The 24069-nt window shown below is 40.1% G+C and overlaps 1 protein-coding gene and 1 long non-coding RNA gene across 3 annotated transcripts in view; one reads left to right on the top strand and one right to left on the bottom strand.

The window, feature by feature from the left end:
* Positions 1–12327: 12327 nt before the first annotated feature.
* Positions 12328–16467, bottom strand: LOC119807804. Its single transcript, XR_005284356.1, has 3 exons — positions 16310–16467; positions 16001–16199; positions 12328–13530 (listed from the first exon to the last, which is right to left on the bottom strand). It is a non-coding gene; the product is annotated as an uncharacterized LOC119807804 (long non-coding RNA).
* A 175-nt stretch (positions 16468–16642) lies between these two features.
* Positions 16643–24069, top strand: part of Ccser1 (coiled-coil serine rich protein 1) — a 626740-nt gene continuing 619313 nt past the window's right edge. For both annotated transcript variants that reach the window (XM_038318799.1, XM_038318800.1), the window contains exon 1: positions 16643–16854. The gene's annotated coding sequence lies outside the window, so the exon portion shown is untranslated. The remainder of the gene's footprint in view (positions 16855–24069) is intronic.

Genomic DNA, 24069 nt, shown 5'->3' with positions numbered 1-24069 from the left:
TTTTATTTATGATGCCTGTCCTAGATATTTTATTACAGAATTATAAAATAGACTAGGATACCTACTGTGAATAAACTGGTAACACCCAACCTCCTTTGATTTAATGTAAAGGTCAAAGGCTAAGGGATATTATAATGTTAAAGTGAGTTCTAATATTTAGCATATATATAATCACATGGGTAGAGTCCAGAAGACATATTTCATTAATTATTTGAGAACTAGATTTGTGGTAAGATCCTCAACAGCCTTGATAGGCTGTGATTGTACATCCCTGTGGGTCAGATCTTATGGTAGGAACTGTAGCCACTCAGTTGGGAAAACCTAAATACAACAGTATAATGAGGTCCCAGGATGGGAGTAGACAGCAGCAGTCTACGACTTATAAGCAAGACCAACAGAGTTACTGTAATGAACAGCAAAGTCAGAACAGAAATCAGAACAATTTCGTTCAGGCACAATTATTAGTCAGATGTTAATCAGCAGATAAGAAGAGTAATGGTCCCAGAATAAAACCAGAGACAAAACTGACCAAACACTTACCTGAATGATATGAGCAGGAACATATCAAATACATACAGTGGACAAATACAATCATTAAAAGAGCCCAAACTCCACCATCACTTCTCAGATACGAATTAGTTTCCCATCCAAAACTTTTTTTCCTGGAAGAGAAGCTGAACCCCCTCACAGACATATATTCCACTACATTGCCAAAATGTAGCTAAACTTTTCATTTCAGCTTTCTCCAAAAATGCTTCACTGCCTCTACCAGAGCAAGTGTGTACTGGGAGTAGTAAAGTAAGAAGTCTGTAGGTGACTAGACTCTGATTTCAAGGGGTTCAGTGTACCCTTGTGACTGAACTCCAGTCACAGATGCTAGGTATCTACGGACTTTTAAGCTAAGAACATCTTAGAGTTGGTCCCACGAGTCAACAAAGGCATCCCATAGCTTTCTCCCCAGTTTTGGTATGTGTTACTGGATAAGCATGAGTAGCTGCTGAAAGAACTCTCAGTTTGGTTTCCAAGCATGGAAAGTGAAGACTATTGTGTTAGAGAAAGCCAGAGGAAGCTGTCAGCACTATCCAGGACATTAGTAACTCAAAGGTAATGCTGTGTCTATCTAAGAATTGCAAAGATAATTCCACCACAAAAGCTTGAAAGATGTCAGGGTGTCAATTACCATCAACCACCTTCTCCCATTTAACTTGCATGTTTGCATTGTGTGGATGATGCATCGGTCTTGAATAACAAAAGCAGATTATAACAAGAATAAGAAGACTGAGATTTTTGTAGGAGCTATCACACTGCTGTAATTTGGTACTTTTTAACCCACCCTTCTGGTAACTGGGTGTGCAGTTATTTATTGTCCTTTTAAGTCCTCCATTGCTGCATTTTAAGGAGGAGCAGCAATAGCTTGCTTTTATCTGGCAAGCCTGGTGTCTTAATTAGTGTTTCTGTTACCGTGATAAAACACTGTGACCAAAAGCAACTTGGAAAGGAAAGGATTTATTTCATCTTACAGTTTGAGTCCATCATCCACAGAAATCAGTGTAGGAACTCAGGGCTGGGATATAAAGGTGGGAACTGAAACAGAAACCATGAAGGAATGCTGCTTACTGGTTTGCTCAGCCTGCCTTCTTCTACACTCCAGGACCATGCATCGAGGAAAGATCCATTCACGATTAGGCCAGGCCTTCTCTCATCAATTACAAATCAAGAAAATACACTGTAGTCTTGCCTACAAGCAAATCTTATGGAAGCATTTTCTCCATTGATAGCCCCTCTTCCTACATGGTTCCAACCTGCATCAAGTTGACAGAACACTATCCAGGATGCCTGAAAATCAACCTTGATTATCTCCATTGGGTATGTCAGGTCTCTAGCCTTATGTCATCACTTGGTTCACAGGGATCTTGACCACATTTACCTTCTTCTGGTCCATTTAACTAGATATATTATGCTGATTGCACCTGGTAAGCAAGGAGTAATAATTAATCTCTATGTTTTGATAAGGCATTTGCATGCTAGAGGATGCGATAAATTTCACTAACAATCAGAGATGTTCTACTCAGTAAACTTTATACAATACAATGGTATGGGGTATATTGAAAATTCTGCCAAAGATAAAGGATATCTTGTATGAGGTTGCTCAAATATCCAAGAAGAGCCACACCCAAGACAGAGTGGACATATTTGGATTGTGAGACAACATATTCCTCACTTGTATGTGTTACTCCAGATTATTTCTTTATCTGAAAAGGTTCTAGTAGTATTCAGTCGAGCCCAAAGTAAGAGGTCTTGTAATGAATTCAGTCAACTGTACAAACTCCTGTAACACTGGGATGTATGTCTCAACAACTCCAATGCTATCAGAAATGTCTAGGGTTGTTGTTTTTATCTTTCTGTAAACATTTTTAGTTGAATTACAGTGAAGAATTCAGTATTTGTGAGCAAATTCAAGCTATCACTCACAGATAATTGTTTCCTTCCATGGTCAGTTTTTCTGAGTCTTAATAGTTAACATCACACTGCTAACTTCCCATTAAATTTAGGTTATCCATCATGAATGGACTCTCATTTGGCCTTCCAATCTATAAATTTAGGCATATATGGTAACTCTCCATCATGAAATAGAAGTGGTGCATATGTACATAATTGAGCCCAGGCAGGTTCTGAAGGCACAAGTTACAAGATAACATGGTCCAAATGCCTATGGGTCCCATTCCCATATCGTCTTCTCTTTCCTACCTTCCCTAAGGAATCATGGGGAGTTCTCTAAGATAAACTGACAGTGGTGTTGGGCAGGTTGAAAATTCTATCAAAGGCCAAGGTTATGGAAGAACTTCAGTCTTGTTTACAGATGTTCTGAAGGATATTCAAATACCATTCAAAAGTGGACATCTGTTACATGTCAGGCTATATGTATCATGTATATTGTCTCTGTGTGTGTATGTGTGCCGAGGTGAGAAGCATCGGAAACCTCTGGAGCTATGAGTGCTAGAAATGAGATCTCTTAATTGTAAACAAACATGAAAACTGACAAAAAAGTGAAATGCCTCATGTAGATTCTCACTAGAGACTTCCCTTAGCAGAAGGCATTGTAGTACCAAGTGGTTGAATGACCTGCACTGTGGATATTAGTCGAGTCTTTCTTTCCCTCTGCAACCCTGCCACTGACTTATGGATTCATGAAAAAGAAGGGGCCCAAAAACAGCATGATGGAGATGAAATATGGGTTTGCATGGATGGCAGGGTTATGGCTACCATCCTGTGTCCAGTATGCCGGCAGCAGCAGAGACTAAGAGACGAAAACTAAGTCCTCAACACAGCATTGTTTCTCAAGTACCCAGTACAGTGGATGACTTCATTGTGGAAGAATTGGTGTTTTATCATTCAGTAGAAATTTCTACTGGATACATATATACCTTTTCCTGCTTAAATTATCATATATAGAATACTACATACATTTGTGGCAATTATTTTTGTATTGCTGGGACAAAATACTTGGTAGAAATGACTTACAAGAAGAAGGATTTAGTTTGGCTCATGGTAGGGTTTAGTTCATGGCTGCATGGTTTTGTGCACTTGGGCATAATGTCGTAGCAATAAGAATAAGTGTCAGAGAACGTCTGTTTATATCACAGCTCACCAGGAGATAGATAACAAGAATGAGATGGCAGTGATAATATCCTAAGGACCAGCAATCTACCAGGCCTCACCTTTTATGGGTTGCAGAACTTCTCAATGGAGCAACACCACCTGGGGATTAAGCATTCTGATCATGAGCCTATGGGGAGATTTCATGATGGGAGGACTCTCGTTGGTTAATAAAGAAACTGCCTTGGCTTTTTGATAGTGTAGGATTTAGATAGGTGGAGTAGACAGAACAGGATGCTGGGAGTGAGGCAGATGCCTCAGGCAATCGTCATGCCTCTCCTCTCTGAGACAGATGCCATGAAGCCAGCCACCAGGTCAGACATGCTGAATCTTTCCCGGTAAGCCACGATCTCGTGGTGGCATACAGATTATTAGATATGGGTTAGTCAAGATGTGAGTAAGAGGCTGAAACTAATGGGCCAGGCAGTGTTTAAATGAATACAGTTTGTGTGTTGTTGTTTCCGGGCATAAGCTAGCCAGGTGGCCGGGAGCCAGGCAGGAATGCAGACTGCAGCTCCCACTACAATTTCACCTTTAAATCTCAACAATGACATCACCAGTGTTTCACAGTGTTGCTTCTGATTTGAAAACACATGTTATAGCAAAAGAACTGTGGCTAGAAAACCATGCTTTCAGAATTTCTTGGTCTTCCCATTATCCTGAAGCTATTTACATGATAGAAGACTGGGGTGATCTTGGGAGTAACTCATAGTGCTGAAGCAACGTTCTCCAAAAATCTGTATGCATTCTAAGTTATTCCTCGGTATTTACGGTTACCTCGTCAATTAGTAGTACTCATGGGTGTTGGGTCATTTAACAGCTACACGTACCAGAACAGGTCTGCTTCCTGTTCTTGTGATTCATGCTCTGCTGGCTGACAGGTTTTAGTTTCGTAAGGAAGCATGCTTCTACCATGAGACACAGCAATGAGTCTACACAGGGAGGTTAGCCACTGGCCTACTTTTGACTTCTCTTGCTTCTGAGTCATCAAGTCAAAAAGAGTTACAGTATCTTGTGTTTGATCTGTACTAGCAACAAAAACTGGAGGAGATCCTTAGGGCATTCAGGGTGTACTGTACAGCCTCACATCACTTCTTGATGGGGATATGTCCTGAGAACTGTCATTAGGCAATCTCATTATATGTGAGCACCATCCAGTATTCTTCCATAGGCTTATGTCATATAGGCACGTCACTGGATCCGCCTTGATATAATCAACAGATGCTGCTGCTGGCATAGTACAGCTACTGTTTTTATAAAAGTGAAAGGATTCCCTCTAAAATAATGACAAAAAGTAAGTATAGTATGTATATATATATGTATAATGTATATATTATATATGCCTCATACATTAACTGAGTGAATGAGCATTTAGAATCACAAAATACATATTTTAGTGCATGTCGTACAATACTGAGATTTATTAGAAAATTATTCAAACCAAGGAATTTAAAGAGATTTTCAAAATGCTAAGATTTTTTTAGTCTCTTTTCTTTATATCAACTTTCATAATTAAATATATTTACTATAAATTAAATATACATATTAAATATATGTAACATAGAGGTTTAGCATTATTATCAAATATCAGGTTCTATATAGACTACTGTTATTTGATTAGCAATATGACATGCATGTTCATAGCAGAATTTGTCCCCCTACATGAGCCATGATTGTGATAGAGTTGCCATGGATTATAAGTCACCCCATAGACCCAAATTTCTGGCTCCATTATAATCTCATGGGAATACAAGCCTTTGTTCTGTCCATAGAGGTAAGTTATGCTGTACTTCATTTTATTTTCACACCCTGTATTTAAGATCAACAGAAGACTACAACACCCAGTTCAGGCAAGGCTGCAAAAAGCCCAAAGTTGTTTCTGGATAGCTCTACGGGTCTGTTTCTGGTCATTTTTGCTTATGTTACAAATAAAAAAAAAGTTTTGCTCATGATACAAACCGTTTACGGCTCAAACGGAACAGAAAGGCAGAAGAGAGAGAACATTCTGTATAAGCTTGGACATTTGACTTTCCTGTCCTGATACATCATTCATTGCCTCCGGCCTGTCGGTCTTTAGATTTGCACTGAAGTATACCATCTGTTTTTAGTGCTTTCTAGGATGCAGTTTGCATGTTTGAGACTTCTGGCTCACTGTAATCCTATGACACAATACATATGATAAATCTCTTCATATGTTGTGGTTTCTTACATGTCTTTCAGATCCCTCTAGTCACATGGGATTATATGCAATCCTGTATGCAACCCTTAATAATCCTGTATGTGCTTTATGAGACTGTATTATCATGCCCTGAAATTCAGATAACTGGAACTGCTCCAGTACCCAGTACAGAGTGGGATTGTATCTGTCTTTCATGTTCTGTTGGCCTGTTTCTCTGGCGAACCCTGCCTAGTACATTGAATGAGTGAACGAATAAATGACCATTTGGAATCACAAGATACATATTTTAGTTAGTGCATGCCTTATACTGAGATTTATTAGAAAATTATTCACACCAAACATTTTAAAGAGATGTTCAAAATGCTAAGAAATTCTTAGTCTCCTCTTCTCATATCTACTTTCATAGGTTTTTAACAGTGACTTGATTTTCATTTAACAAATGTTTATTGGAGGTCACTATATGCAAAGTACTCCAGCAGTCAGGTAGAAAACTCAAACATCCATGCCATCAATGTCTTTTATATTAGTGAGAAAACAGATAATACTAAGAATAAATATTCAGAATATGGTATGTTTGGATAATGACCAAACAACCAATGAGAAGTAGTTGTATTTCAGATACATGTCCAGAGATGGGCTAAATATGTCTTGTAAGCAAAGCTTGAAAAAATGAATGACCTCTGCTTAGGCCCAGGAAAAGAACCTGCAGAGAGCTCCAGCAATACTGCATGCTAATGATGATAATGATTATGACGACGGTTGGAGAAGGCTGCTGGAATGCTGAATCTATAAATTGTTCTGATTATTTAGGTAGGGTACATATGGGGATTTTGAGGAAACTGGCATGAAATGATTCAGATTTCACCAAAATAACACAATTGAGTATATATGGTAAGGACAATGGAGGAAGCAGAAGTCAATTACGTTTCTCTTGTAAATTTAGGTGAAAGACAATAATAGTTTAGAATAGGCAATGGAAATAGAACTTTTGAAACTTGTTAACTATTCTATATAATGTAGAGATGAAGATAAGATTTTCTGACACATCACATACATGGTAAGAGAAAAGAAAATGACACAAGAATGAAATTACTATTGGCTATGATGGGGAAGATCACAGAAGAATTTTTAGAGGAATTCTGTAAGTATTTCCTAAAAAATAAAAATAAAAAAATTGATTCATCTTATTTCATGTATATGAGTGTTTTTGCATGGATGCATGTGTGCCTATGGCGATTACATCCTTTGGAACTGGAGTTATGGGTGGTTGTGAGCTTCCACGTAGGTGCTGGGAACCGAACCTCTCTCCTGAGCATCAGCAACAAGTGCTTGTAACCAAACATCCATCTCTCTAGACCGTCTGAAAGTCATTGCAGAGGTCAACTTTGAGATGTATTTTAATGCAAGAAGAAGTGTAAGTGATCATTGAGACCCTCAAGAATTTCATACTGGAGATGTAAACTTGAACATCATTGAAATTTAGGTGGTCCTGGAATTTCAAGCATACATGGACTCATCAGAGAAGCATATCTGGCTAATCATGTGTATGTGTGTATTTCCTCATAGAAGCAGAGCTCAAACAGAATGGGATGAATATTTAATCCATGGATTGGACTTTAGGCAACTGTGGGACTGGAAGATACATATGGAGGGAGGATGATGGACTGTCCAAATTGATAGTTTAGACCCCAGCAGATGCTGTACACTTCCATCTGTCTTCACCTCCAGTTTCAGTGATGCAAGTGATGTATTCAGAAGGCTATGGCACAACTCACAATGGTGCTTATTCAAACAGGTTAGGGGAGATCATGCAGGATCTGGAGGACCTTGGCCAGCAGGATGATCTACAGCAAGAATCCAGCTGAATCAGCATCTGGTTCCCTGCACTGAACTTCAGATGGAATGAAGCAGCTGCACTGAGTCTTTCTTCCAAATCTCTGAAGACTTCTGACTAGTCCTAAGGCAAAATCATTCTAAAAATACTTAGTATCCAGCTAGATCAATGTAGTGGAAATCCATTGCAGTGCAGAATTCACCAAAATGAAAGGAGGACCAAGAGTTAACGGCTTGAGTGTGTATTTCTGGACTGATTTCCACGAGTGTTCATGTGTCCTTTGCATTGCACTTCACACTGCATTCCAGTCATCTTCATAATGATTTCAATGGCAACATTTTAGAAAATTTGTTTTTTTAAAACTAGTGCTTTGAAAGTTTGATACAAAGACTTTCTTTCTTTCTCTTTTTCTTTCTTTCTTTCCTTCCTTCTTTCCCTTCCTTCCTTCCTCCTTTCTTTCTTTCTTTCTTTCTTTCTTTCTTTCTTTCTTTCTTTCTTTCTTTTTTCTTTTTCTTTCTTTCTTCTTTCGTTCTTTTCTTATTTCTTCTTTTCTTTCTCTTTCTTTCTTTCTTGTCTTTCCTTTTCTTTTCTTTCTTTCTTTCCTTCTTCTTTCCTTTCTGTTCTTTCTCCTTCCTTTCTTTTCTTCTCCTTCCTTCCCTTTCTTCCTTCCTTACTTCCCTTCCTTCCTTCCTCCTTCTTTCCTTTTTCCTTCTTCTTTTTCCCCTTTCCTCTCCCTTCTTCCTTCCTTCCGTCCTTCCTTCTCCTTCCTTCCTTCCTTCCTTCCTTCCTTCCTTCCTCTCTCTCTCGCTTCCCATCTCCTTCATCTCACTCTCATCGTCCTCCTATCTCTCCTCTCTCCCTCCTCCTCTCTTTCTTTCTTTCTCTTCTTCTTTCCCCTTCCTCACTTCTTCCTTCCTCCTTCTTTCCTTCCTTCCTTCTCCCTCCCTTCCCGCCCTCTCCCTCCTCCCTCCCTACCCCCCCTCCCCTATCCCCTCCCTCGCCTCATCTCTGCTCATCTCTCTCTCTCATGCATTAATGTCTCTCTCTCTCTTTCTAACATGCTTCCTCGAAAAGACTTTAACTCTCCAGTCTACATTATTCTGTTTGTCGATGTGTGTTCTCTCCGTCATCCTACCGAAATTAAAACGAAAGATCTTCCAGAGAAAACTCTGAATGCCAAAATCAAATACAGGTCTCTAAGGGGCGAAAGCTCAAGAAAGAAGGAAAAAAAGTCGAAACTCGACGTTCTCCAATCAAGAGAAATCTTGCTCGAATCTCATACGGCGACTACTATTTAGTAAAATACACACTACGGCTCTAAAGTGGGAGTAATTCATCCACTCTCAGAAAAACAAGAACTCAATACGGAAGAAGAAGTTCCTACAGTCGAGATCTCACGATCTTGGCGATCACGAGTCGCAAATAACTACACTAACTCTCCTACTGCACTCAAGGTGGGGGACAAATAAGTTCATGGGGCCAAATAGATTCAATCTTTAGCTTACAAGCAAAGAGTCTCACCATGCACCCTTGGCTGGTCTAGAAATCACTATATAGACCTCAAACTTAGAGATCATCATATCTCAGCCTTCTGAGTGCTGGGATTAAAGGCATGCACCACTATGCCTGGTTCTCCTACAATTTGCTTTTATCATATTAACACCACTAACTCTTTTGCAATTCATAATCCTCCTTCCCTTCCCACCTAAGTATCTACCATTTTTGTTTGCTTCAATCCTTCAAGACCAATTTGCATTGCCCACATACTCTTGGGTGTCATCTTTACTGGAGACTGGTTGACTTACCAGGGGCTCCACTCTTAAATAACATGTGCCTTCCTCTCCCATCAGTTAACATCTGCCACTTTCTGTACAGCTTGGATTTTGTTCACAATCCTGTCTCCTTACAACAATTTGGTTTGAGTTGTGCTTCCACAAGTTTTGAGCACGCTGATGCAGCAGCTGTGAGATTGCATCTGCAGCTGTCCTGCTATCCAGAACATAATGTTCCTCATAGTATTCACCACTGCAGGCTCTTCCATTCTCTCCACTCCTTCTCCTCAATGAATCGTTGCATTATATATGTTCCCTTTTTAGGACTGAGAATTCTTCAGTTTCTTATTCTCTGCACCTTGGTCAGTTGTAAGAAACATTTTTTTCTGTCCCTAGCGTTGGACTTACTTAGTGAATTTAACAGCAAATATGTTGCATGGTTAGTGTCCCTCCAAGTTTGATTTTTCTGATGTTTGCTATAGAGACGAGGATGCTTTTGGTTATTAACCAACATAACAGTGATTAGAGAGTAACATGATTAATATAGATTTGAAGGAATTCTCATGAGTTTCTATTACCTTATTGAGTTGTTTCAATGATAGCTGCAATTCTCATTTTTAAGTCATTCTAGGAAGAAAAAACAACCTATAAAAAATAACCAGGGACCAAAGATCACCAATGGTTTAAAGAAAATACAAGTCTTTCAGATAAAACTAGACAACAATACACCCCTAGAACACATAAATTGTGAACAAAAGTTCAAAGTGAATCCACAATGACAGAACTACTCCTCTGCCCTAATCCAGTGCTTCTGAAATATAACGATAAGCAAGTGTTTCCTGAGCTCACCTTTGGCTTCTAGTCTAGTGAAGGAGATTGGCAGAACTGTGGGTTAACCCCTAATATGCCTCATTGTTTTACATATTCATCCCCACTTTAAATGTATATAGAGCTTGTGCAGATAATGATTTTACTCGGGTGATTAGTAATATTATATTCACAGTCAACATAAGATAAGATTTTCTCAATCCGATAACATCATCACAGGGTTCCTTTAAAGGCAGAGTTTTCTCTCATTGGTGAAATAAGAGGAAATTCAAGATGTGTACTAGGGAGATCTGGAGCTTCTCTTGGTAGGTAAAGAGTCACGTATTTGGAAAACAAAGATCTCAGTTTCTGGACCACAAGGAGCAGTATTCTATCAGGAGAGGAAGCTTGGATGTGGCTGTGTACCTCAGAGACTCAAAATGAGAACCTGTATATACAAAACTCGGCTTTCACACTTGTGATCCTGCATGGTGATGTGGACAGGCCTAACTAGATTTTCAACTTACAAAATTGTGATCCAATCAGCCATTATCACTTTAGAGAACTATGTGTATTTGTGGGAGATGCACAGTGACAAAGTGGGTAGTGATTACAGAGCTAGGAAATCACACACCATTGTCCCCAGCTTTCTTTGGTTGATGTCTTCACAAAATTCCACTGAGGTTCAAGTGGGGGAATCCTAAGCCTTAGTGCTCCCAGTTTTCACACCACAGTGTAAGAAGTGTGTGATTTGAAGAATGGGTGACAGCTGTATTTTGAAACATGTGATTTTGTGACAAACTCCTATTCCAATGCACAGTTAAGGTTTTATTTTATTCTTTTAATCATATAAATGCTTGTGTATCTGTGTGTGGGTGTATGTCATGAGTACAAGTACACACAGAGGTTAGAAGAAGGCATCAGATCCTCTGGAGCTGGGTTACATATGACAGTTTTGAGTTGCTTGACATGGGTGCTGGAAACCCAGTTCTGCTCCTCTGTAAGAGGAGTATGCACTCTTTACAGCTGAACCGTCTTTCCAGTCCCAATCTTGTTTTTAATAATGTTAATGTTTGGAGTAAAGTTGGAAGCAGTGTACTAGAAAGAAAGCATTGTTGCACTGGCTAGGTTAGGAACACTCTGTTTGAATATAAAATGCAAATGTGTGCAATAAATTCTATAGTAACAAATGTCAAGGATATTGACTAACTGTAAAATTAACCTGGATTTCTAGAAACACTCACATATTAGAAATGGAGGTTAAATTTTTTGAATATAAGCATGCTATTTCAACTTTGGCTAATATGCCAACAATTTGAAACACATATTTTACTGCTGTTCTTGCACACGTATCCAATGTGTGTTGCACAAATGGTTACATATCATGTGCTATCCATTTGTTTTGTAGGATATGGAAAAGCTAAGAACTAGAATATTCTTATCTTTGAAAATATAAAAGGGAGGCAAAGTTTTTGTTACAGAATTAAAGATCTTATTTGGCTTTATATTTTTCAGGAAATAATTATTTTTGTTTATATAAAATACCATTAAATAAATGTAAAGAAATAACATTTGTCCTCAGCAGATCTACATTGACTATATAAAATATGAAGATTTCTTTCTTCATCTTTTGTATTTGAATGATTAGAAAATAACTGACCCTCATTAAAGAGTGAAACAGACCTAAGAAAAACACATGTTGAAAAGGCAAACGCATTCATTATGAACACCAAAATTCTGATGAAATAATGTATAGATTAGGAAAATTGAAATGGTTAGATTTCATATAATTTTATAAATCTATATTTAACAATATATTTATTATAAATGACAAAAACTGGGAAATGCATTTTCACATTTTAATTACAATTCACATGTCTGTAGCTCCTGCTGTGATGTTTTGTTCAAAAGAAATCTCATTTGTGAAGCTGCCAGTATAGAAACTGACAGATGGTAAAACCAGTTTTCAGCTTTCCATAGTATTGGTTTAAGGTGGCGTAGACTATTTTATTAAGTGCTGTTTTCCTGTCATATATTTAAGCAAAATAAATCCATTCTCATTGAAGTTTTACTGTTGCTACTGGGTTAAATATATTTATTCATATGTTTATTGTTAGTTTCAAATTTTAGCAAGATACTTTTTTAGGAATGATTTAGCTGATACTTTATGATGTATCAAGCCTATCTGTTGGCAAGAAATGCATATTATCACATAGGTGCTAGGACAATACAGAGAAGAAAACTCAAAGTCTACTTTGTTGGATATGATTCATATCCAAAACATTAACATATTAACAAATTAACTCATTAATCTAGTATATTTTTAAAAAGTGTTTGGACACTATACATTATTCAAATACATTATTGGACAAAATACATTATTCAAACACGGTAATTACATCAGGAGGAGGCAAAGAATCCTGAAGTTAGTTTCTCAAATACCTCATCAGCAAAACTGAAAATCAGAAACAAATATAAAGAAATAATACAAGCAGTTTCTAGTGACGAATCTGTTTGTATGGATTTTTCAGATACAATAAATAATATCTGAAAACAATTCAGAGACTTGCACTCAAAGGACATTAGTGTTTTTAGCTTTCCCACCTTAACTATTTCAGCTCCCTAAACTGGGACCCTCTCCGGCAAACTCAAGATCAACTCTTTGCTGGGTTGGAGACACCCACAGTGTCTTCGACTTCCTAGCCTCTTCCTCTGGCATGCTTAGAATCCTGTGTAATGGTGGCAGGTGGGATCCCTGGTGGCAGGGAAGTCTTGTTCCCCAGCCTGCCTGACATGGTGAATCCTGGGTGTTGATGGCTAGGACAGCAAAGACAACCCATGTGGATTAATGCGCCTATCTGAGTTCAGTTTCCGTCTAGCTTTCTTCATGAATAGACCCTGCTGTTGTGTTAATCTCTTTCCCTACCTCTCCTTTTCCCTTCTTGCCCCTCCCCCAGACCCTCCTCTCCCTGTCTCTTCACGCACACACACAGACAATTTACTAAGCAATAGTTACCACTGCTATGCTCATGAAAACTCAGTTTTCTTGTCTACTATGCATTATTATCTGGCTGATTATACCAATTAATGTGCTTTCACATTAAGATTGCAGTTTTGATGCTCTCTGGGCCCCAAACTGCAGCTGAATCCATCTCATGCTGTATCCATTCATGTCTGGAACCAATTTCTGTTCCAGCTGCGCTTTGCATGAATTGCTGCTCTTCTCCCCAGGTATCCACAGGCAGCTTTCATGGGACAGCAGTCATCCTAAGGAACAATACCTAGGAAAGAAAAGAGCTGCAAAAATTAGTTCAATTTTGTGTATATGTGTATGTATGTGCATGTGGGGGCTAGAGGTGAATACCAGGTGTCTTTCTCACTTGCTTTCCACCATATTTCTTGAGACAGTGTAACCTCAATGAACCTGGAACTCGAAGATTTCCCAAGATCCTTCTGTCTCTGCCTCTCCAGCACTAGAATCACAGTGTGCATGACTGTCTGTGCCTGCCTTTTGTATGAATGCTGGAGACCAAATTCAGGTTCCCATAGGCAGCAAGCACTTGGCTACTGATCCATATCGCCAGTTCATTTTTAAAATGTTTTTCCACATTGCTTCGCAAATATTGTAAGGTTAATTCAGTTTCTAAATTATTTGATGACTGGTAATTGAGTCAGAAAGAAAAAAGATATCTCTATTATCTTTTCTCAGCCCTACTTTTCGATTTTGGTGGTACTACTTAGGAATGCCTAATTTGGCTCATCACTATGGTGGGAACGCAGTGCACATAAGGGGCACATATGTAATTGGCAACCGAATTTTTCTGCTTTCATCAAATACTGCAATGCCAAATCTTCATTCAACGTGCCAGTTAGATGCACTTGGGAACCTAACAGCAGCAAACGCACAAGAGATGGGAATGAACAAACTGGAAAGAGTTATTAGCTTCCTGTGTTTCTATCACAACACAAATTACAGCATTGAGCGTGTCGCAATGGGAAAATCTACTTGAAAGAGGAAGCGATCTTAAAAGAGAATAATTCATTTACTAACCTTCTGAAGTGTCCAATAGAATTTATAAATGAGGTTTCTACACAGACTTTTTTAAATAAGAAAAATAAAAAATAGTTAAAATGAATCATCCTTTCATAAGTGTCTTTTAGTCTAGTGCATATGAATTCTAACCCTTATTTGGGAAAAAATTCATAAAATAAGAAAATGTTCGCTTTAATGTCTTAATGAAAAAGGAAACTGACAGATTGTCATGGTTCTCACCAATTATGAATGCATTTGTGACTGTGAAAACTGCAGTCAGCTGTGGTTACCAAAATGCCCTTGAAATATCTCATATAATTAAGTTTACATCATAGAGTAAAATCACTATTGATCATAATAAGATAAAGAGAACCAAGTAAATAGAAGGGTCAGAACTTGCCCAGTATGATCAAGCACAATCCTTCTTAAGTGGACAGAACTTAAAAAAAGTTCATGTACAGCTAATGTCTATTTCCAGCTCATAACTCACCAGCTGAAGATGTGTGGAAATACCTGTTCTACAGATTTGTCTTTTACGGGAACCACAGATTTTTCCCCCTGAAGACTGGGGTGGGAACTTTCCTAACTTTTCTGTCTGTGAGTTCGAGTATTTTCAGATTATTAAAGTCCTTGTCTGTTCCTCAAAGTGAGCACATCTTAAAGTTCTTACACTGTGAGTGGAACGGGCCTGGGACACAGAGGGTGCTAGGTCAGCTCATTAACAACCATCCAAAGTTCTGAGGAACGCCTAAGATTTGTGACTGATACAGTACTTTTGGGTGGACAGTAAAGCGAGGGCATCCTGGCTGTGTCCTGTTCAGGTCCTGATGATGTGTCTGAACCATTCTCAATGGACTCATTGCATGAGACACGGAAGAGTGGGTCACAGGGGCACCATCTCGAGAAAGGTATAAATAAAAGGCTTGGGGCTGGAGATATGGCTCAGTGTCTAAACTGCTCCTTGTGCAAGCAGGAGGACTCCCAGAACCCAAAGAAACTGGTGTGGAAGCATACATGTATAATCAATCCTAGGCATTTCACTAGAGAGAACCCTGTGACACTTGGATGCGCGTGAGCAAAAATGTTAAATATGTAACTGTCGTTAAGTCACACAACAGGAGAAATGCAGCGCTAACCTTGTTATTTATTACCTCCTTTCCGAGTTTCTGGTTTTGTCCTATATATTAAGAATATTAATAATAAAAATATAAGCAGTTATTTTCAGAGAAGAACATATAATAACCACAATCATAAAGATTCACTCAGAGGGTACACTGACTCCCCTCCCCCACCTCCACAGTCAGCACAGAAGTCAGACAGACTAACCAGAACATGCACCCAAATATGCACGTGTGTTTGAAAGAAGTGCAGAGTGATTTTCACTCGCTGGCTGTTTCCCCAATAAAGTAGTGTACCAGACCATGAAGACCTTGGACTTTGAGCAAGAAGCTTATAAAATGTGCCAATAGGTGAACGCGGCAGTGTGACGCTCTATACTTTAACATGGTTCTAGATTCTAGTGGACTGGGTTACATGTTTCTGATAGAGTTAAATGGTTTCTCTGTGTTGTACTGTCTGCTACAGACATACTTACCAGGAGTAAAGATGAAGAAGAGGATGGGTGGAAAACTGCTCAGGCCCAATACAACCTTAAAGGAAATGAGGCAGTGCAAGGGGAGACAGGGTCACCAGGAAATAAATTAGGTAAACAACCCTACCACGCATCAGAGATCCTTTTCATCTCAAAAGGGACAAATTTTCTCCAAGGGGTCATCAGTCAAATGGTGTCAAGCTGGTCACTGACTCTGGAATACTCCCCAGGATCACGCGTGTAGCAAAGAAGTCCACTCCCAGCCGGTCTCAAGGCTTCTTTATTCTTACAATTGATCACCACAAACCCTAACTGGGAGGCGTGACCTGTTTAAAGGAAAGGAGGCTGGCTGCTTGTTACCTTGTTAGCTAGAGAGTTGTCAGGACGATCGCGGGGCGGGTGACACAGGAAAACCGGGACAGAACATTTCAATTACCCCGATTTCCAGGAGCGGAAAGACAATATCCGCATTTCCGAGAGAGCCCGGCTCAGCGCTTTCCGAGCCTCCAGCGTCCCGCCGCGCGCCCCGACCTTCCCAGGCGACTCGCTGCGCGCGGGGATCCGGCGCTCCGCGGGCTCCGCTCCCTCCCCCGATTCGGCCGCGGGTGTGCGCGTGTCGCCGCGCCAGGCTGCGTGCGCGGAAGCCAGCGACGCGGTTGGCCAGCGCCGCCCTCGGGCTGCCCCCGCCCGGCCCGACTCTGTCACCCGCTCGGAGGCCGCGGCGCCGCCTCCTGCCGCCGGGAGCGCGGCCTGCCCGGGAGGCGCTCGCTGCAGCCGCCCCGCGGCCCCGCTGCGCACACCGCCGCCCACCCACGGCCGCCGCGCGCCCCGCCCGCTCCCATTCTCGCTCATCATGACTGACTGCGAAGCTCTTGCGGAGCAGCTGCGGTGGCGCAGGCGGGAGCGGCGGGAGGAGTGCTGAAAGAGAGTGGCCGAACCACCGGGAGTGGACGTCGCGTCCGGACCAGCCCGCAGCTCCAGGTAGCAGCGCGGTGCGCTCGGCTCGCACCGGCCTGGGCTGAGCGCCAGGTGACTCGCCCGGCTCGGCCGCGGGCCCCGCGGGCTGGCGGGGTGGGGGGGACTCGCAAGGCGGGCGTGGGCACTGCGCGGCGTGGCCCACCCCTACACCCTAGGGGTCTTCGTGGCAGAGTTGGTGCTTTCGGGGCCGGGGCGGGGACGGTGCGGTGGGGCAGGCGAGAGCCCCAGGCAGCGCTCCGACCGCCGCTCGCCCTTGCCTCCGGAGCCCGCCACGCAGAGTGGACAGATTGCTTTGTGGCGCACCCGGGGCTCGCGGGGTCCGGGAGTGGGGTGTTCCTGTATGTGTTCTCGCGTCGAGTCACCGGGGCAGAAAGTGAGCCCCGCGTTGACAGCAGGTGGCTGCCAGGCCCCTCACCTTTTGGCTCCTGTCTTAGGGACTCGCGCACACAGTACAGCGCCCAGGGAGCGTGCGCAAAGGGGCGACCAAGGGATTTGTGAATGGCGCTACTGCGAGGAAGCTGCGCCTTGCTGATGCAAAGGGGCTAGTATCCAGAGTGAGAAGAAAGGCTATTTATGGCAGAGTTGCGGGGTTCCCTTCTGTGTACGATCAGCCCCTCCCGCTCGGAACTAGAAGCAAATCTGTTTTTTACCCTCTTGTAGAACATGCTGTATAAAGCGAAAGAAGGAAGTCTGAAATTCACTCCAATCTGTACAGGTAGAAGTGCTCTTTGGAGGTCATGGATCCCTATTTTGATGCTCTGGTGTCCTGGTTGTCTGCTCCCCTTGCCTCTTAAGGTCCCCACCAGCACCATAGGACAAAAAACCTGCTTGGTTTCAGCAGCTTTCACTAATGAACCCATCCCAGTTGAGCACTTTCCTCCTGAAATGTAACCCACACCCTCCATTCTTCCCTTCCCATAGGGGTGTTCAAAGACTGTTCACCTATTTTACGTGAAGAGATGTTATTATAAAAGCCCCAGGGAGGATGTAGAAGCAGCAGCTCAGTGAGTTTATGTCTGCAATGACCAACTCTTTAAAATATAGTTACCAGGGACAGGGACGACCTAGAGTACTCTTCATCTAGGCTATAGACTAATTAGTTTGTTTTGGTTTCTCTTTGTATTTGCTTTAAACAGGTGCCAATTACAGGGTTATAATTTGAAGCTTAGATGTGAGTTGGGAGGCGTCTATCAGAGTACCTTAGTGAATTTGTTATTTCCTTTGAAGTAACACCCCATGTTTCTATAGAAACTGCTGGCTGGACTGTGGTAGTGGGGCTCATTAATTTAAGCTGAATTTTCCTGAAGACTGCCAAAAGTATAATTTTCTTTGGTCAGACTGAAATTCCGTATTACAACTACACCTTCAATAGTTACACACACGAAAAAAAAGTAAGTGGACATTATCAGAGTGACTTGTCATCACCTGGTTTAACCAAAAAGACTGAGCAGAACTGCTGTGATTTAAAAAGAAGCTCCTCTGGGTGAGTCCCAGTGTGGGCAGCTTTCCCTAACAGCCCTGTTCATTTGAATAGGGTTGAGGGTTCCTATTTAATGTGTAATATTATTCTTACTTAATGTGTAATATTACTGCTAGCTTAAGGTGCATCTGTTGTGCTGGAACGTCTGGTGTCTGGTGGACTCTGGCTACACCGCATTAAATCATTGAATTTAGTATCATAGCAAGGCTGTGTTACACAGCAACACTCTTGGGTCTGTTGGCACATAGAAATAATTCCATTACTGTGATCCTGGAAGTCATATTTATGGAACGTTGTTAACGCCTTTGGAATCGGCCACTGTTTCTTCTTCTAAAGCCATTCCTTATACTATAGACTGTTATTTTGATACCAAGTTCCCGAAGGAGAAAATGAAACATTTATGACCTTGCAGTAGCAGTTATTTGCCTTCTTATTGTACTTTATTACTCATTATAGTATTCATATTAAAGACCTGTATTGAACAGTGAGTTGCCTTGAGTGTTGTGAGGCACACAGGGACTTTCTTCTGTTCATCCTGCCTTCCAGAAGCTTGTGGGCAGTTTGAAGGCATCTGATATGCATACTTAAATGCAGACTTAACAGTCCATGATATCTTGAGACTTCAGGTCTAGTGAGTAGTTCAGGGGTTCCGAGCATGACGGTAATATGTCATGCTAGGTTTTTGGTCAGAAAAGTCTTCGGTGGGTAGGTTAAATTTTCTTAGTTAAGGGGTAGTAGAATTAGTAAACTGTGGATCACAAAACCTACGATGCTGCATCTCCTGGACTAGAGAACAGCAAAGAAGACACAGGGTAGATTAAGTTTGCTTTGAAATAGAATTCGGTAGTGCTAAATATTCAACCAGTCGGGATACCCACTAAATAATATATTTACTCTTATTTGTATTTGACAATTGGTGGATTTGTTGCATGGACTAGATTATATCCCAAGTTCTTACATGTATACAAGTGACACTTTGGTTACTCTTACACCACTTGCCGTGACTATAGTACAGTGATACTGGGCCTGTGGGAATGTTTTCACAATAGTAGAAACATTTTCAAAGATCACTTTGCTGTTTCCTGGCAGGAGACTGTATTACTAACAGTAGCATGACCTATCTGTGCTCTAAACTGTGCGTGTGTGTGTGTATGTGTACATTGCAGTTTGTGCTATTGTATGAAATAGAATCTGAAGGTCTTTGTAAAGATGCAGCTTATATATAAGGGCCATCTATAAGGTGAGAGAGACTTTTTAGAGAACCATTGGATGCTTAAAATGTGTTTCTTCATTTTATAAACATAAAGAGAAACAGCAGAGTTGACTTGGTGCCTAGATCTTCAACATGACAGCACAGAAGCATGTTACAGCGACAGTAAAGAAATTGTGCAAACAATAGATATGACTTTCAATAACCAAATGGAATTACTTTCAGGTTAGCCGAATTAAAAGATTTTCATATATCTCTATGTTGTTGACAGTGCTTGCATAAGTCATTACAGAGTGAAAGCCTATTAAATCAGATTTCATATTCATGTGTGAGTGGAGTGATTTCCAGCACAGCCAGGCGCAGATCAGTCTATCTCTCTGTCAGCTGATCTCTTTGCTGTTTGGTTGTGGATTAGATGATGTCGCAGGTATATCATTTTGATAATGTAACCTAGGCTACTATATGACTGACAGCTTCTACTTGATTTCCCTATTGGGTAGTGACAAAAGCTACTAGCTTTATATAAAGGACATGAGCTTTTACAAGTGATATGATCATCGTATGCAAGAGTGTCGGTTAACAATAAATAATGAAATATGGGGTAAAAGAAGCAGTGAGGACAAAAAGAGGCTGAGTGAAAACCTTAATGGAGAAAACACGCTTCATTTGGGAGCTGAGGGTAATTATGAAGATGTAAAATTGGCCATCTGCAACTTCATCAAATGACAAAATATTCTTGTTTATTTTTCAGTTTAAATGTTTGCCTGTGTGATACATTAAGAGGAAACATGAATTTGGCCATCTATGCTTACAAACATTAGCCATATGATATTAAAAATATTTCTTCTTAGTCATTGAAAATGAAATTGTTTGGTCATATTACTTAGTCAGATACCTAGAACTTTAAATATGGTTTTGGGTCTTATATTATTTATATTACATTCATAATTTAAAGAGTTTTATGAAATTAGACTGGTTATTTATTTTAGGTATTTAGCTCCGGCATCACAAACATGGAGTCACCTCAAAGCATTACTTCTGGAGGTAATTTAGATAAAATCTACATACCTTTCCTGAGTCACATCCCTGTGTTTATTTCCTGGTGTCCTTTAGCACAACTCCTGTCCTTCCTCTGCTCTGCCTTTTTCCCTCCCTTCTCTAATTCAGATATTAGGGTAGAAGTTTCTTCTCTTGGTTTTCTGTGCTAAGTCAATTGCTCTATTATGTATTCTTATAGTTCTTGGTTCTTCTACCGTGTTCCACATACTGCAGCTTTTAATTTAGTGTATTTTGGAGTTAGCTCAATATCTATCAGAAATTACTAGTGCCTAGCTCATAGCTCATATATATTCAGTAAATGCTGGCTGACTAAATGAATGAATAAATAAATACCTGTCTGGAAGCTGGAGAGGTGGCTCAGTGGTTAAAAGCACTTGTTGCTCTTATGCACGACCTGGGTTTCACTCCCAGCACCCATATTGTATCTCATAACTTCCATTCCAGGGGATCTAACACTCTCTTCTGACCTCTGCAGGTTTCTGCATGCACATAATACACATATATACACTGAGGCACACATGAATATGCATACAATAAAGTAAATAAATATTTAAAAAGAGCAATTCAGAGACTGTACTCTCATCCTAAGGATGTCTTCCTCCAAAGAAAGACTTTCTAAGAAAGCTTTAAAGATGAAGGTACCTCTGGAACTTTGGCAAACACAAGCAGCTCGTTCTCTTATATTTTGAGAACAGGGAGATATAATTTTATCAACAACCATTACAACATTTATAATGAGCTGGATCCTTCTTTGTGATAAGCACTTTATAACTTGTGTCCTATGTTTCTTCTAACCCTGCAACGTCAAATAGTAACAATGAAGAAGAAGTTTTGTGTCTCTCCATGATGACCTGTGAGGTTCTTTAGACTAGACTGACCTTTTTATAGTATGATGCAAATTTATTAACTATCAAGCAGAGAAAGTTTGAAAGAGTACATTTTCTGTTTCTTTATTAAAAAACATTATATCTATATAACATCTCTATGTATATTTTAAACTATGTGTGCTTGTGTGGAGTCCAGAGATCAAACCCTGGACTCCACACAAGCACACATAGTTTAAGTTGTAAGGCTTACTTGGCAGGCATTTTACCCTCTGGGAAGTTTCACCACCCAAGGGTGTATTTTCTTTAGGTGTCTAGCTGACTGGGAACAGCAACATCAGTATATACTCACTGTGTCTTCCATGCTGCTCCTCTCGATTCTTGGGCAAGTGGGAGAGGTGATGGAAGATGTGAAAAACGGGTATTCCCAGACCTTCAGCACCATCCCTCTCAATTCTCTGACTCCATGTAGCGTGAATTTTAATTTGTTAATGAAAATGCAAGATATGACACGTATCATGAAATGCATTCTATATCATTTTTTTTTTTTTTTTTGGAGAAGTGCAGCTCATCCTCTGGAAGGTTTCGCTCAGAGCTTTGAGTAACTTTGCTCAAGAAAAGTCAACTTCAGATATAGTTATGAATCATTTTCTTATCCCATGAAAAGGAGGAAGTATAGTTTGTCAATTCATTGATTGAAGTGATGTGTTAATCAATGTCTAAGTGTGTGTAGTGAAAATAAACTTAAAAGTTGATACGACAGAAGTCCAAACATAGTTGAACTTGGCTGCCACGAAGCTCTTTATTAGACTAATTGCATATCTATATCATAATATGTTTAAGTCAGTAAGTTAAATTAGATAAAAATAATCTCAAAGAGGAAAAATAGTTGGTTGCTTAGCTAGATATTACTTGCATCCTATTTTGTAACATTTGTCAAAGTCTGTTTTTATTGCCAGAACTATTTAATTCTAAACTTCTGCCTTAGCCCAGCTGTAACTTAGGGGCATTTTTTTCTGTCCAATAGGAAATATAACTGCTTTCCAGCCTGGTTATTACAATAAGAAATCTTTGATATTTAGCAATTAGGCTTCTTTCTTACAGCTGAAATTTATTTAACTAAATATTTTTCTCCATGTCTTCTCAAATTACTTGGTCTACCTGTCCTACTATTGAAGCATGCCTTCTTTTAGAAAACTCCTGTATTTCTTTAAAGATGGCCTCTTCAGAAACTACTCTATTTCTTGCGCCCTGTTGTCTGCCAGCACACTGCTGCAAATATGGTCCATTTCCTGGCTCTCTAAGCACTGCAGGACTTCATGATGCTAGCTGCTTATGGTGTACTGCCGTACCCCAGATTCCTAGACTTGTTGGACTTCTCAGGGGGTATTTATAAATGTGTTTCTACAGGGCTTCCCAGACTGCACTGCAAAGTTTATTGCCAGTCTATGGCAATTACCAGTGTCTCATTTTGCCATCTCTAACCTTTCCTCACTTAAGGGCCTCACTATCAAACTACATCTGAAATTGTCCCTTAGGTCTAAGTCAGTTTCAAAGGGAATACCCTTTCGATGGCAGAACTGAATGGAGGTATTTTTCAGTAACTTATGATCATTGTCAAAAAGTTAATGCACACTTGGTGAAGCAAAGCTCTTCTGAGTCTAGTGTGATGTCAACATATATACCAACATATGCAGTAGCTTCTTTAGAGTTTGTGGGTTCTCTGTTTCCAGTAAGTTGTTTAGTCGAGATCCATTGGCTTTTACATAATCTTTTAAAAATTCGATCTGTTTAGAATGTATAGAAATCACAAAAATACATTCCAGATGTTATGCTTTCTTTCATGACACTCTTCACTCAAGAAATTTAGTGCCTTTCTGTGCGCAGGAAGTATTTAATTAATAAGCTGGATCTACTGCCCCGATTTAACATGAGAAACCCTGCCATGAACCTTCTTCATTAATCCTGTGGAGACAGCTTTTCATGTTTGAGTTCCTGTCCTCTGATATAAGCCCTTTCTTGGAATTAGTTAAATATTGTGTATCTGCTAATGAGTCTTTATTGCTGTGTTTGACTGTTTGTATGCTGCTGTAGTTATGTGGCTTTGTTTTTGCAGTACTGGCAGATAGTGTGACATAAGCTACATCAAAATTTCAAGTAAAGTCAAACAAGAATGGCAGAAATAATCCTTAGCCCCTCATTCTGTGAGATATTGCTCATTTGGAAGACTATTCTTATGTCTGCCTTTTTCAGTGTTATTTCTTTTATGGTGAAACGAATTACTGAAGTATTGTCTGGACATATAAATAAAATGTGGCTGGGGATTATTCCTTTCTACTGTGCCATGTTTTTCAAGGACATTCAGGAAAAGCACCAAGGAGATAAGTATCCTTGTATCAGAAACCGGTGAAGAAAGGAAGGAAATACCCATAAACCAAATTCAGTTAGTCCCAGATATGCCAATTTGGGGTAGCTTATTTCTGGTAGTAGATGAATATATTTTGCAGGTGACAAAGCCAACACATTTATACACTAAATTTTAAATTTGGATTTCAAATGGATTCTAAATTTTAAGAAGACATATCTCTGGAAAGATGGCTCAGCAGTTTAGAACACTTACTGCTCTCCCAAAGGTCCTGGGTTTG

Source organism: Arvicola amphibius, chromosome 2 (assembly GCF_903992535.2).
Source record: "Arvicola amphibius chromosome 2, mArvAmp1.2, whole genome shotgun sequence".
Lineage (NCBI taxonomy): Eukaryota > Metazoa > Chordata > Mammalia > Rodentia > Cricetidae > Arvicola > Arvicola amphibius.
This window is presented reverse-complemented; position numbering and strand designations above follow the sequence as displayed.